The sequence below is a fragment of the Cervus elaphus genome, chromosome X, assembly GCF_910594005.1.
Source record: "Cervus elaphus chromosome X, mCerEla1.1, whole genome shotgun sequence".
Classification (NCBI taxonomy): domain Eukaryota; kingdom Metazoa; phylum Chordata; class Mammalia; order Artiodactyla; family Cervidae; genus Cervus; species Cervus elaphus.
Genome location: NC_057848.1, coordinates 164,232,916 through 164,248,820, shown reverse-complemented (window position 1 = coordinate 164,248,820; position 15,905 = coordinate 164,232,916). Strand labels below are relative to the sequence as shown.

General features: G+C 37.9%; 1 protein-coding gene across 2 annotated transcripts in view; it reads right to left on the bottom strand.

Moving 5' to 3' along the window:
• ARHGAP6 (Rho GTPase activating protein 6) overlaps nt 1-15,905 on the bottom strand; it is a 510,549-nt gene that overhangs the window by 470,029 nt on the left and 24,615 nt on the right. The window lies entirely within an intron of this gene.

Sequence of the window (15,905 nt, the reverse complement as noted above, 5' to 3'; positions counted from 1 at the left end):
CAGATTATTTGTTCATTTAGATTATTTGTTCATATTATTCAACATGAATTCAACATAAAATGGCAATTTGTTTTAACTTTTTACTGTTAATGCAGAAAGGGAGCCAACTAGAGAAATGGACTGTAAATGAGAGTCTTCTTTTTTGCATAGTTTTTTTCCCCTTCTTTACAGTTATCAGGATACTAGAAGAGATATCAGAAAAATTCCTAAAGCTTCATGGTAACAGGCACATCTAGAGTTTGTAGAGTGAACAAAGATCCCCAATGGCTTAAGGAAGAAGATTATGGAAATTTTCCAGGATTCTGCAGGACAGGGATTGGGATAAGGTTTTTTTCCCCCAGGTTTATCCTCAGAATTAAGTCTAAGGCTCACAGAATTAAAAGACTTGCTTGGTCTGAAATCAACTGAGATTTGGGGAAGGGGCTACTATCTCCATGCTCAGCAAATCAAACCCCAGTTGAGCATCATCATTTCTGTACACAATGTGAAATTGGAAGCCCTAAATCATGTGAATGGCTGACACCAGAAAAAAATCACAATCACTCAGCATTCTTGCCATCACAAGAAAATCACAGCTTGTTACAGAGAGTTCACTGGTAACCATGGAATATGAAATACAAATTTTGGTCAGGCCAAATTTAACAATAACTTCAGTCAGTTATAAACTGGAATTTTCCAGTTTCTATGTTATAGAAAATTTTATGCTATGATCAATTTGATAAAAATATCTGCCTGAAAAGCTCTATAATACCAAAATTGAACTACTTTCTAATTAAAATATTGCTTCAAGGTAGTGCCTTATTAACATACTTATAAGCTATAAATTTAAGCAGAAAAATTTGATGCAAGAGGGAAAAATAATTGATTAATCAATATGCAATCAACAGTTAGCAAGATAGAGATTTTTCTGAAGAAGAAAAGTCACTTTTAAAAAGTCCTTATTACATAGCATTCATTACTCAGTACATCATGGGTTTTATCGTGGTCTGATTATGCCAGCAGCACACCTCAAACATAAGAGTTGAAACGGTCAAGTTGATGTTTAGGGCAGGCAATTTCATTAAAATATAACAAAAGGGAACAATGGTAATATTTTATACAAAATCCTGCCACCATCCAAGACTCTTCTGGGACCACAAAATAAAATCCTAACAATTCCAACCTTAAAAAAAATTATTCTAAATTTTGCTTTCACTTTCACACCATCAGGATTATTCCCCTAATAATGTGTGGAAGCAAAAATCACTAGGCTAATTATTTCAGCTCCTATTTGAGAGAAAACCCTGTTACACCAATAGAGGAAAAAGAAAACCTAACTTTTGATAATTAGCAGAGTTTTCATTCAAATGTCTCTCCATGAAAGACTCAAAAAGTCACTTCACTAAGTTTAAATATGTTTCTGTCCCCCAACTTCTTCTCAAACCTAATTAAACTTTTCTGTAATTGTTTTTACCCCTTCCTCTGAAGTATTAGCTATAGTAAATGAAAATTTTGATAATGTTTTGATTGGCATTTTTAATCCTCCTAATTATCAGTGGTTGGGTGGCTTAAGTCAAAATGATTCTTTTGAGACTCTCTGAAGTTAGTTTTTGAGTAGTTCCATCAATATTCAGATAATAAATAGTGATTAATTTCTCCTTACAGAGAAAGAAAAATGAGAAATAATGTTCATAAAACAAAGAAGGTTGTCATTCCTGACAAATCAAAATGGCCAGAGCTACAAGAATGACCGTTTTCAACGAAGTCAGGAAAAAACTTACTCTGAATTCCCATAAGGAAGCAAATCAGAGGATTGGGCAGATAGGGACAACAATTAGTGCAAGTTTTTCATACAGTGGTGGGACAACTATTGAAGGCAAAATATAAACAATACCATGAGAAGAAAAAAAAGTAGGAAAGAGAGCCTTTATTAGGCAATTGGTATCTAAGACTATCTACTCCAACATAAAATAAATTCTGAATAATGTTCACAGTTGGACTGAAGAAAATGATAAAGTCAAAAAAGAGCAAGCATAACACTGAAAACTACTGACAGAAGCAGTGCAAAATCAGTGGTCTGAGGTAAATCTGCCAGAACTAAATCTTCGAAAGTTGCTGGCAAGCTGGCATACATTCAAAACTGAAGACTGAAATAACGTTCAGGTTCTGTGTGCAAATAACCAAATTTCATACATTTAAATGAATTGTCTGCACAACCACACAACTAATTTGACTGCACTGTTTAGATATTTTTAGTGAAAATTGCCATCTAAAATTCACTCTAGGGTAGAGAGGAAGGTGGGAGGGGGGATTGGGATGGGGAATACATGTAAATCCATGGCTGATTCATGTCAATGTATGACAAAAACCACTACAATATTGTAAAGTAATTAGCCTCCAACTAATAAAAATAAATGAAAAAATAAATAAATAAAATTCACTCTATACCCTCCATTAAAATCTCCACTTGTTTTCAGTTGTAACAATAACTCTTCCTGGTATCTGTCCACTGAACAAGGAGTCAGTTGGCAGACAGAGAAAATAGGGCCAAATTACTACTCTCCTAATATTAAATTCAAGTTTTGATTTCCAGCCCAAAGGAAGAAAATAATCATTTTCAACAGATGAAAGAAAAATCATATGTAGCCCCAGACTAAAAGACTTACATTTTTAAATTGAAAATGTTATTAGCTAGTAAGAACAAAAGGTTAAAGCACTAATTTGGTATACTGAAATGAATACAATCTAATGGATAATGAATTCTATTTTTAGACAAATGTTAGGCTGCAGAGGAATGCCACACTTGTAAATGGGAAAGTTTATAATTTAGCTAACCTGAAAATTAGAGGTTTTAGGAAGCATGAATTCAAAGTCTCATCTGAAGGGATTTCTGAATGCCAAAAATCAGGAATGAAAACCCAGAATCTAAGAAATGTGAAAGGGGAAAAGACTGCCAAGGCAGCAGGAGTGGAAGGGGGCAGAAACATAGACTGAAATTAAAAAGGGACATTGGTACAGATTACAAAAATAATGTAAATTATTTTAAAGATATTCCCTCTGAATTAGACACCTGTATGATGCTATGGCTTCAAAATAAGTTTTCACAGGATTTTACTTTTGTCATATATTTTAGAGAGTGTGTGTAGTAAGAGTAAGAACAAGAGAGAAAAGGGAGGAGGGAAATACTGACAGAGATCATCACCAACCTGCTACAGCACCAACTCCCAAATCCCATTGAGTTTTAAAAGTAGATGTGAACTTTAATTATGATTGTTTAAGCTTCCTTTTAGATTTAAGCCAATTTACATTAAGATTTTAAGTGATTTTTAATAAGCAAAAGGTCAGCCCTACAGCTACGATTTTATGCTAGAAAAAAAATACACATTTGGATGACTGCTGATGTTAACAGAGGACTGAATCCTGTTGTTAATCGTATTCAATGTGTTGAACACTTACAGCAGTGCTTTTGATAAGCTTCTGATCCCATAATTTTAAAATCCAATAAAATGTAAAGAACACAAAAGCAATGCCCTGGAAAACCGAGTCTGCATTCTAATTCATCCTCACTGCTCTCTCATCAGGCAAGCTGTTGATTCCACATCCATCACTCAAGAAAGCAAACCTGTCATCTGCATTATCTTCTAGGTCCATGTCTATATTTTACTTCCCATCTGAACAAACAAAAACCTAAAAGGACTAATCTTTTCATTGAATTGAACATGGAAGCTTGTACATGGAATTGGGTGTTCATCCTAACTCTGCTTTTGTTTGCTTCATGGCATTTTTCAATTTGAATATATATATGCAAACAGTGAAAAACAGTTTTTCAGCTGTCCCTGAAAAAATAGTTTTTCAGTTTTTCAAAGGACCACAACTGTCCTTGTCCTTTGAAGAATCTTCTATTGAAAACGTGTGATGAGACCAACAAGGAAACATCAAGAAAGTAAAAGGTTTGCTCAGGTGCTTACAAGCCAGCTTTCTTTGCTGCTTTATCCTATAAGTGAAACTCCAGTTATAATCTCATGCATGCAGGGACTGCTTCTCTCTCTGAGCCATTGTTCTTATTTCTTCCCCAACCTCAGAAGCCTGGAAGAGTCTCCACTTCATATATTGACAGCCTATCTTCCTCCAGAGCCAGTTCAAGGTCCCCTGCCTTCTATGAGGTCTTTGTTTATCACTTCTAATCATTCCAAATTCTCCGTCCTCTCAATTTAGATGGAATTATCAGGTATTCTCTAACTTTTCCTGAGTCCTATCCAATCAGAATGGTAATCTGTATGAAAGCTGAGGCAGGTTTTATATATATATATATATTACAAGGCTTTGAACAGTGACAGAGGCATAAGAGGCATGGGCATTTGACAAATACTTGCTGGTGGATGGACTGAGGGATCAATTCTTTTCTTGGCTGGTAAATGGAAGAGAGTATAGGGAAAAGACTTGTCCCTGGGATAAACAGTCACCTAACTACCTGGTTTCATAAAGGATCAAGGCATAACAATCATATTATGCCTAAAGAAGAATTGACGGGTATTATACCTAAAGAAGAATTGACGGGGGAGCCCCCTTGTTTCACATTCACCATATCCTTCAAGTTGGCAGCACCCCTGAATTAACAGCGATGACAAGGACTTGCTTAAACTATAATCACAGAGAGAGGGGAGAGTAAAATCTATTCCCTTGCATGGAAGAAGGGGACATTTGTGGTTCTGAGAAGATTGCCCAGTTGGGAGAAAACTTCTTCCAAAGTCGTTTATCTTATTCTTCAGCAACAGTGGCGTGAAGCCTGGGATTTGGCACACCGACAATTATGGTAAGTAGCTCAAAGCGTCGGCATTTAAGAAGGAGGAGAAGAGGGAGGTGGGAGGGGGGATCGGGATGGGGAATACGTGTAAATCTATGGCTAATTCATATCAATGTATGACAAAAACCCACTGAAATGTTGTGAAGTAATTAGCCTCCAACTAATAAAAAATTAAAAAAAAAAAAAAAAGAAGGAGGAGAACCTTTTCGTTGTGATATGCTGAATGGGCGCTTTCAGCCTGAAGAAGGTCACAACACATGTGATGGATGATGCAATAAATTTGGTCTTATAGACACTGAAAAACTTTAGAGAAAAATTAAAATTAAAAAAGCATGCACTTAAATTATATGAATAAACTGATGTGTACATTATAAATATTTCCACAACCTGCCTTTGGAGCATTTCAGCAAAACATGCATTCCGCATGCTTGAATAGACTCCATAGTCAGAACAAGGCAATATTCTCCTTATTCAAATAAATGCTCTTAGGCTGAAGAATTTTAACAGCCCACAGGGAGAAAGTCTAGAAACTGCTTAAGCAAATTCTAAGCATGCCCACGTGGTTTCTGCTCAGCTGCAGGTAATTATCAATCATATCATTCTGGCAAAAGCTTGACAACATCACTTGCTTTCTCATCTTTTTTTCTCATTATGCTTTTCTCCCAATAGAAAAATACCATTTTAAAACATAACAAACATCCATTATTTCCTATAGTTCTTGACAGAATGGATAGTTTATAACTTTACCTTTTCTTTTACTCATTTTCAGTCCATGGGCATAGAGCCATTTCATCTTTTCCAATTCATCATGTATGTATGGTAATAACAACTATGTGCAATATATCTTACATTCAATATTAAATATAAGATTTAATTTCTTATATATGTGGTATATCTTGGAAACAAGCAGCAGAATCTGCACATTTGTTTCAAACACTCACCTAAAGATGCCGAGCACTAATTCCAACTTTGATCTTGTTGCTCAGAAGCGTCTGTAGAGCTGCTTTTTGGAAACTCTCCTCAGATATTTACATGTAACATGCCTTAGAATCACACCTCAGTTAGGCAAAAACAAAAAAAAAACAACAAAAAACTACCTTTCCAGCACTATCCATTGTCATATTTTCCAAATGAGCCTAAGCAGTGAATTTCTTTAAACCTTAGTGTACACCAAAATGCCACTCCTAGGTATATATCCAAAAGAATTGATAATATATGTCCACACATAAAGACTTGTAAAAGAGAATCCATCGCAGCATTATCCAAAAAGCCAAAAAGCAGAAACAACCCAAATGTCCATCAACTGATGAAAAGATAAACCAGATGTGCTCTCACATTGGAATATTCACACGCTGGAATATTATTCAGTAACAAAATGAAATGAAGTCCTAATACAGGAACCTTGAAAAAATTATGCTAAGTAAAAGAAGCCAGAGATGAAATGCTACATATTGTATGATTGTATTTACATGAGATGCCCAGAATAGGCAAATCCAAAGAGACAGAAAGAGAAAGCAGATTAGTGGTTTCCAGGGGCTGGGGACAAGGAGGAATGGGGAGTGATTGTTTAATGAATACAGAATTTCTTGGGGTGATGAAATGTTATAAAATTGATGTTTTCACAATTCTGGGCCTATATTAGAAACAAATGGATTCTACATTTTAAATCAGTGAGTTGTGTCATATATGAATTAAATCTCAATAAAGCTTTTAAAAAAAAACCTAAAGGCTATAACTGAAATCTCCTTAATAAAGGGGTTCTCCTGTAGAACTTCCCTACATTTTTCGTGAAGAACAATTTGAGACTTTCCAGGAAGCACTGAGAAAGAAAATTAGTTTTCTTACCCATTAGCTCAATCACAGATCCATCATCCGGCCATTCATCCAACAACAGTCAAACAGAACAGTCCACAGCACAGAGTTCCTTCTCACATGACTCGTCTCCCAAGCTTAAAAGCTAAGAGGAAAATGTCTCTCCTTCTACATTCTTACTTCTTGACAGCTATTGTGAAAAATAAGTACAAAAACATGTAAGGTTTGGTTTAAAAGCAGAGGTTCCCATGCAAAAATGGTGCATTTAAAATTTTATACCAAAAAAAAAAAAATCTAAACAAGTTTACCCCCCAGTTCATTTCAGTTCAGTCGCTCAGTCATGTCCGACTCTTTGTGAACCCATAAATTGCAGCACGCCAGGCCTCCCTGTCCATCACAAACTCCTAGAGTTTACTCAAACTCATGCCCATCGAGTCAGTGATGCCATCCAGCCATCTCATCCTCTGTCGTCCCCTTCTCCTCCTGCCCCCAATCCCTTCCAGCATCACGGTCTTTTCCAACAAGTCAACTCTTCGCATGAGGTGGCCAAAGTATTGGAGCTTCAGCTTCAGCATCAGTCCTTCCAATGAACACCCAGGACTGATTTCCTTTAGGATGGACTGGTTGGATCTCCTTGCAGTCCAAGGGACTCTCAAGAGTCTTCTCCAACACCACAGTTCAAAAGCATCAATTTTTTAGCACTCAGCTTTCTTCACAGTCCAACTCTCACATCCATACATGACCACTGGAAAAACCATAGCCTTGACCAGATGGACCTTTGTTGGCAAAGTAAATGTCTCTGCTTTTCAACATGTTATCTAGGTTGGCCATAACCTTCCTTCCAAGGAGTAAGCGTCTCTTAATTTCATGGCTGCAGTCACCATCTGCAGTGATTTTGGAGCCCCCAAAAATAAAGTCTGACACTGTTTCCACTGTCTCCCCATCTATTTCCCATGAGGTGATGGGACCAGATGCCATGATCTTAGTTTTCTGAATGTTAAGCTTTAAGCCAACTTTTTCACTCTCCTCTTTCACTTTCATCAAAGAATGCTCAAACTACTGCACAATTGCACTCATCTCACACACTAGTAAAGTAATGCTCAAAATTCTCCAAGCCAGGCTTCAGCAATATGTGAACGGAGAACTTCCAGATGTTCAAGCTGGTTTTAGAAAAGGCAGAGGAAACAGATCAAATTGCCAATATCTGCTGGATCATCGAAAAAGCAAGAGAGTTCCAGAAAAACATCTATTTCTGCTTTATTGACTACGCCAAAGCCTTCGACTGTGTGGATCACAATAAACTGTGGAAAATTCTGAAAGAGATGGGAATACCAGACCACCTGACCTGCCTCATGAGAAACCTGCATGCAGGTCAGGAAGCAACAGTTAGAACTGGACATGGAACAACAGACTGGTTCCAAATAGGAAAAGGAGTACGTCAAGGCTGTATATTGTCACCCTGCTTATTTAACTTATATGCAGAGTACATCGTGAGAAACGCTGGGCTGGAAGAAGCACAAGCTGGGACCAAGATTGCTGGGAGAAATATCAATAATCTCAGATATGCAGATGACACCACCCTTATGGCAGAGAGTGAAGAGGAACTAAAAAGCCTCTTGATGAAGGTTTACCCCCCAGAGGACTACAATTTACAGTTCGTGCTATCTGGGAAGAAATGTTAGCACCTTCGTCAGAGAGAGAAGTAACCACGCTGTTTTTTATGCTCCTCTGCATGCTAAGTTGCTTCAGTTATGCTTGACTGTCTGCAACCCTATGGACTGTAGCCCACCAGGCTCTTCTGTCCATGGGGATTCTCCAGGCAAGAATACTGGAGTGGGTTGCCACACCCTCCTCCAGGGGATCTTTCCGACCCAGGAACTTATCTCTTATTTCTCCCACATTGGCAGGTGGGTTCTTTACCACTAGGGCCATCTGGGAAGCCCAACACACTTTTACAACAGGTTGCTGTTGCTCTTCAGTCGCTAAGTCATGTCCAACTCTTTGCAACCCCATGGACTGCAGCACACCAGGCTTCCCTGTCCTTCACCATCTCCCGGAGTTTGCTCAAACTCATGTCCATTGAGTCAGTGATGCTATCCAATCATCTTATCCTCTGTCACTCTCTTTTCCTTCTGCCATCAATCTTTCCCAACACCAGAGTATTTTCCAATGAGTCAGCTCTTCACATCAGGTGGCCAAAGAAAGTACTGATGCTTCAGTTTCAGCATCAGTCCTTTTAATGAATATTCGGGGTTGATTTCCTTTAGGACGGACTGGTTTGATCTCCTTGCAGTCCAAGGGACTCCAAGAGTCTTCTCCAGCACCACATTTTGAAAGCATCAATTCTTCAGCACTCAGCCTTCTTTATGGTCCAACTCTCACATCCATACATAACTACTGGAAAAACCATAGCTTCGACTATATGGACCTTTACTACTATAGTATTCTGGCCTGGAGAATTGAATGGACTATATAGTCCATGGGATCGTAAAGAGTGGGACATGACTGAGTGACTTTCACTTTCACTTCACTTTAAATAGATTTTAAAAAAACAAGAACATACTGTATAACACAGGGAACTATATTCAATATCTTATAAAAACCTATACTAGAAAAGAAACTGAAAAAGAAGATATATATATACACACGTATATGTATAATTGAATCACTTTGCTGTATACCTGAAACTAATGCATTATAAATCAACTATACTTCTATAAAATTTTTTTATAATTATTGCTTAACTTATACAAGTAATACATGCTTGAGATGAGTGAAAATAAAAAAATGCAAAAACGAGATTTCAATTCATCTGGAGAGATAATTTAATATTTTGATGTATTTCCTTCTGAATTATCTTTTTATACACACTCACTTCAAAATTCCAAGTAACTTAATATATAGAGTGCACTGATTACTGAATTGGGCCTTGCAATGTGGCAGAAATTTCCATTAATAGGCAGAGTCTATGCCCCTATTCTTTGAATTTGGGTTGGCCTTGTGGCTCGAACAATAGTAGACAATTGATGGTATACAGTTTGCAGGCTATGCCTCAAGAGACTTTGGAGCATCTTCTCCCTGTCTTACAACCCTGTCTCTGCCGTGAGAGTCTGCTGGAGAATGAGAGACAATGTGGACCCAAGATGAAGTCTCTTTTGCCAATATGCTACATAACCACATATACATAAGCAGCACAGCAGATATCAACCAAGTTCTGCCCACATTAACAGAAGTACTCCATCAACCTACAGAAGAAGGGACAAAAATAAATGTTCCATGGTACACAAAGCCAAGTTTTGTGGTTGTTTGTTAAACAGTTTATTCTAACCATAGATAACTGGTGCAGTATATAATTCTTGTCTAAGTTCTGAGAAGCTGACTCCAGCTCATCAGAAATGGAGTTGAAAAGATATTGGGCACCTGAGGATTATGGAGAGGCTGAGAACCAAGTTTTCCAGAACAATTTCCAAAAGGTTTTCAGGATAGCATAGAGCTGACCTAATAATTAAACTGCATTTGATCCTCCTCCAACTCCAGATGCTATAGTTTATGTTCCTTCCAAAATCTCAACCTTGCAGCAACCACACTATCACCAGACAGATGCCACTCTCACCAGAAACAACCTTTCTGACACTGCTGCCTCCCAAAGCTACAAGTTTCTGCTTCCACTGGTGCAAGAAAATGGATGCTTTCATTATGCTCTTACCTAGAGAAACATAGGGAGCATTTTACCTTATAAAAATATTAAAAATAGGCAAAGGACTTGAACAGATACTTCACTGAAGTGGATATAAGAAGGGCCAATATGCACATGAAAAGATGTTAAACATTGTTCATTCTTAGAGAAATGCAAATCAAAACCATGGTGAGATACCACATGTACCCATATTAGAATGGATAAAAATGGAATCCACCAACACCACCAAATGCTGACAAGGATGCAGAAAATCTAGAACTCTCACACACTGCTGGTAGGAACACAAAATGGTACAACCATCCTGGGAGATAGTCTGACAGTTTCTCAGAAAGTTAAACACATATTCACCATATGATTCAGCAATCCCCATCGTGGAATTTATCCTGGAGAAATGAAAACTCGTGTTCACACAGAAATCTTTACACAGATGTTTATAGTAGTTCTAGTCATAATCACCCCAAACTGGAAACCAGCCAAATACTATTTCCCAGGTTAATAGATAAACTATGGTATATCTATACCATGAAATTTACTCCTCAGCAACCAAAAGGTACAAACAATTGATAATGGGTGACAACTATAGGAAGAATCTATATGACATGTATTTTATCTTTAAAATTTTTTTTTTATATTTTGTCTTACTTGTAACAGGGACTATATAACAGGGAATCAAATGATGATATTAGTGCTTAAAGAAGAAGAAAATATGGATTGAAATGAGAAAAATTTCATTCAGGAAGCTAGTTAGAAGGACTAGCATGAGAGATGAGGGTCAGTGCCAGGATGGACAGAGAGAAAAAGATAAATATGACCACTGTGTAGAAAGAAGGATAAGTCTTCCCTTATATGGGGACATATGAATACAGAATATAAAAGAGAAGGAACAGTCAAAAATATTTTCAAGGTTCTAAGGCTACAAAAATGGTTATCATGGAATAAAATAGGAAAGTTTAGAGAAAAAGCTGGTTGTGATATGTTTATTCATTTAGTTACTATTCCTTTTCGGGGAGAAAAGATCACTAATTATTTGAACATTTAGAGTTTGCAGTGAGATGGAACCTATAAGGAGAACTATCCTATAGGCAAAAGGAAATATGGGAGTAGGATTCAACTAAGTAAGGAAATAATAATTTGCATCTCTAAAGGACAGAAGTGAGAGCTGAAACTAAGACACAATATTAACAAGTGGACAAAATCATGAGAAAACCCATTTCTTCCATTTGAGTGAAATCTTATTTGACAAACATGAATATCCAATTTAATCTACAAATTTCTACCAGGAAAGCACATTACAAACATCTGTTTTAGTATTGCTCAGTTTTAAAGAAACCTTATGTTAGATTTACCTTGTAAAAGATACTTAATTAGTCAGTATCATAGAAAATAATGGCATCAACTTTTGTTAACCAAGAGAAATATTTTAAGTTAAAATCAAGCTGAAGATTTTAACAAGATCAGTATATTCAAGGAATGCAGTATAAACCAGGTGTATTCCATATTTCTCTGCAAAGCACCTCGCAAATTCATACTTTGCTCTTTGGAGATATTAATGTAATTGCTGAGGACGTTGGCCAATGGTATTTTTTTCTAATGGTATTTATTATAAAACAATCTTGGCAAGTGAAAGAAAACAGCACACACTGCTAATATTTTAGTAGAATTATGTGTTTATTCTAGCACTGTTAACAAGAGAAAAGTAAGCACTGGACAAGTACAGAGGAATGCTGCTGATGTAAATGAATATTTATTCAAAGTTCAGCTCTTCCAACCCCCTCTGATAGGGGAATGACAAAGAGCATTTTGATCTTGGATTTCTCCCAGTCTCACACGCCAACAAATGCCGCACCCAAAGAAATGCTTGTTGATGGCCCAGGGAGGCAATAAAGGCAAAGCAGTACCCTATGAGAGAGTCTCTGATGTGATGGAGAAGGGTGGGAAAATCCAGATTAGAGAGAAAGCATATGGCTGAAGGGCCAATCATGTACGTTGGTTGCTAGTGCTGTCACTGTTAGGATGTGGCTTTCTTTAGCCCCTTAGCCAAAGTCTATACCCTCAGTATTTCATCTGCTCAACAACCATATGACCATGCTACCATACAGGCAGGACGGGAGGATGTGGCTGATCAGTTCAAAAGTATCACTCTTAACAGACATATTATATTTTACTAATGTAGATGAACAGTGACCCTTGGTGTTCAAATGATGTTGCATGTATTCTTCCCATCACCCCACTTGAATCATCAGAAAACATCAGACAAAGCAAAACTGAGGAACATTCTACAAAATACCTGGGTGGCACTTTTTTAATGTGGAAAGATCATGCAAGAGTGCTTGGAAGAAAGTAAGTCGTGCTAACTTAATGGGATCTGGAACTGAAAAAGAACATTAACGTGAAAAACAGTGAAATCCACACTACTACTAATATATATAAAAGAGATAACCAACAAGGGCCTGCTGTATATCACAAGGAACTCTACTCAATATTCTGTATTAACCTACTGCAGAATCTGAAAGAATGAATCTGAAAAAGAAAGTATATACACATATATACATACATATGTATAACGGAATCACTGTGCTGTACACCCGAAACCAATACAACGTTGTAAATTAACTACACTCTGATGGTGGCTCAGAGAGTAAAGGATCTGCCAACAATGCAGGAGACCCAGGTGCAATCCCTGGGCTGGAAAGAGATCCCCTGGAGAAGGGAATGGCTACCCACTCCAGTATTCTTGCCTGGAGAATTTCACAGACAGAGAAGCCTGGCGGGTTATAGTCCATGGAGTTGAAAAGAGTCAGACACAATTCAGCGACTAACACACTAATAAGTAAAAAAAATTTAAGCAAAAAAAAGTTTTTTGTAATAAGTACACACACTGATAATATTTTAGCAGGTATTGCCAAATTACTCTATGAAATTTGATACCTATTTATAAGTTGTTTTTTTGTTGTTTTTTTTTTTTTTTGCCAAGTTGCTAACTGGCAAAACTGAGAACTGATCACTTTTACCTTTGCCACTTTTACTGGTGAAAAATATGAACCCATTAGATTGACAGGTACATACTACTACATGTGAGTATAAAAGATGACCAGTAGGAATGTACTGTATAGCACAGGGGACTCTATCCAGTGCTCTGTAATGATCTAATGGGAAAAGAATCTAAAAATGAGTGGATATATATGTATAACTGATTCACTTTGCTATATAGCAGAAACTAACACAACATTGTAAATAAACTATACTCCAATTAAAAATTAATTAAAATAAAAATGACCTCATTAATATTTTAACTGCATTTCTTTAACCAAACAAATGTAAAATAATTTTAGTTAACAAAAGAAAATGGTGAAATCCAAGTAAGTTCTGTATTTCTTTTTTTTTTTCCATTTATGTTTATTAGTTGGAGGCTAATTACTTTACAATATTGTAGTGGTTTTTGCCATACATTGACATGAATCAGTCATGGATTTACATGTATTCCGCATCCCGATCCCCCCTCCCACCTCCCTCTCCACCCGATCCCTCTGGGTCATCCCAGTGCACCAGCCCCGAGCACTTGTCTCATGCATCCAACCTGGGCTGGTGATCTGTTTCACCATAGATAATATACATGTTTCGATGCTGTTCTCTCCAAACATCCCACCCTCACCTTCTCCCACAGAGTCCAAAAGTCTGTTCTGTAAAAGTACCTCAGTTAGCATTTCCAAGATTACTTTGGTAACAAGCATGTCAACAAGGTGTATTTCTTAGTTTTCATAAATGCACCATGGTTATATAAGAAATTAATGTTAGGGGAAGCTGGGTAAAGGTATATGGGAGCCCTCTGAACTATCTGTGCTGCTGCTGCTGCTAAGTCACTTCAGTTGTGTCCGACTCTGTGCGACCCCATAGACGGCAGCCCACCAGGCTCCCCCGTCCCTAGGATTCTCCAGGCAAGAACACTGGAGTGGGTTGCCATTTCCTTCTCCAATGCATGAAAGTGAAAAGTGAAAGTGAAGTCGCTCAGTCGTGTCCTACTCTTAGCGACCCCATGGACTGCAGCCTACCAGGCTCCTCCATCCGTGGGATTCTCCAGGCAAGAGTACTGGAGTGGGGTGCCATTGCCTTCTCCAACTATCTGTGCTACTCTCCTGTAAATCTTAAATTATTTCAGGAATTCCTTGCTGGTCCAGTGGTTAGGACTCAATGCTTTCACTGCCAGGGTCCAAATTTGATCCCTAGTAGGGTAACTAAGATCCCGTAAGACACGAGGCGGGGGTCACGTCAAAAAAAATTTTTTTTTTCAAAATTAAAAGTTAAAAAGATAGTGTGTATTTATTGTTTGTCCTGGTTTTTGTTTTTTTTTTTTTTTCAATCTTCAAGGATGCTTGGGTAAGAAATTAACTCATATGCAAAACAATTTAAGAATTCATGACCTACCTTCCAACTGTATCACACGATTTTTAGTTTCTGGATGCTGCCCTGCTTACTAATTCTTTCATACCTCTGCTCATTCTGTTTCTTCTACTTGCCTTCCTCCCCATCTCTGTTGCCAGACACATTCCTTATTTGAAGACTGACCTCAAATATTATCTCCTTATTCCTTATTTGAGGAATGACCTCAAATATCATCTCCTTTGGCTTCCTCAGGCAGACTTTGACTTTCCCTCTTATCCATTCTTAGAGCATCATCTAGAAACCTCTGTTTTATCTCATGTGATAAAAGTTCTGAATATAGCCTATATGAAGTGCTGGTTATAAGTCAGAGATCTAAAAACAGGCTATCTGGATTCAAATCCTGACCCAATCTCCTACCAGCTGTGTAACTTAGAGAAAATTACTTAATTCTGTGTCTAAACTTCCTTGTCTAGATAATTGGGCTAATAAAAACATCTCATGCAATTGATATGAGAACTCAATGAAGTCATGCAAATAGAGTAATTCAGAGTTTGACTCAAGTAAGCACTCAATAATTGTTAGCCATTATTATTGTTATTACATGTCCCTCTAGATTGAGAACATTGGGAACAAGGACCACATGTTATTTTCTTTTCCGGGTAGAATTCTCAGAGCCGGATTTAAATCCTCCCTTTGCCATTTTTTGGCTTCAAACTTCCTAGGATTACTTTGAGGATTTAGTGATCCATCGCTTTTTTTTTTTAATGCCAAAATTTCTCAAATGGAGGTCTGCACACAGGCAAGTCTTACTGTGAAAACTAAGACATGAGAAGCTCCCCCACTGCCTCTGCCCTCCAGAGTGGGGAGAGGAGGGAGGAGGCCTTAGGGGCAGAGGACAAGAGGGGGAATCCAGCCGTAGGAAGGGGAGGGTCCAGGTTGGATGGTGTGAATCGACGTTTTAAGAAAAAAAAATAACAATCTATTCACACCCAGGGGCCAAGGAAGGGAAGAGGAGAGGGACTGCTCTGGTTCTATTCACAAGGGACACAGGATGGGAGGGAGGTTGAAGGAGGTGGAGACCTGGGCGAAGGGAGTGGGCTGAGGGGTAGAAAGTCCCCATGCCCACCCCCCATCCTCTCTCCTTCCTTCTATTCCCTCCCGGCGGTGGGGAGAGGAACTCATTACCTCTGCCCTCTAGTCTAGGTGCCCAGTCAGGGCAGGAGCTTAGTGGGC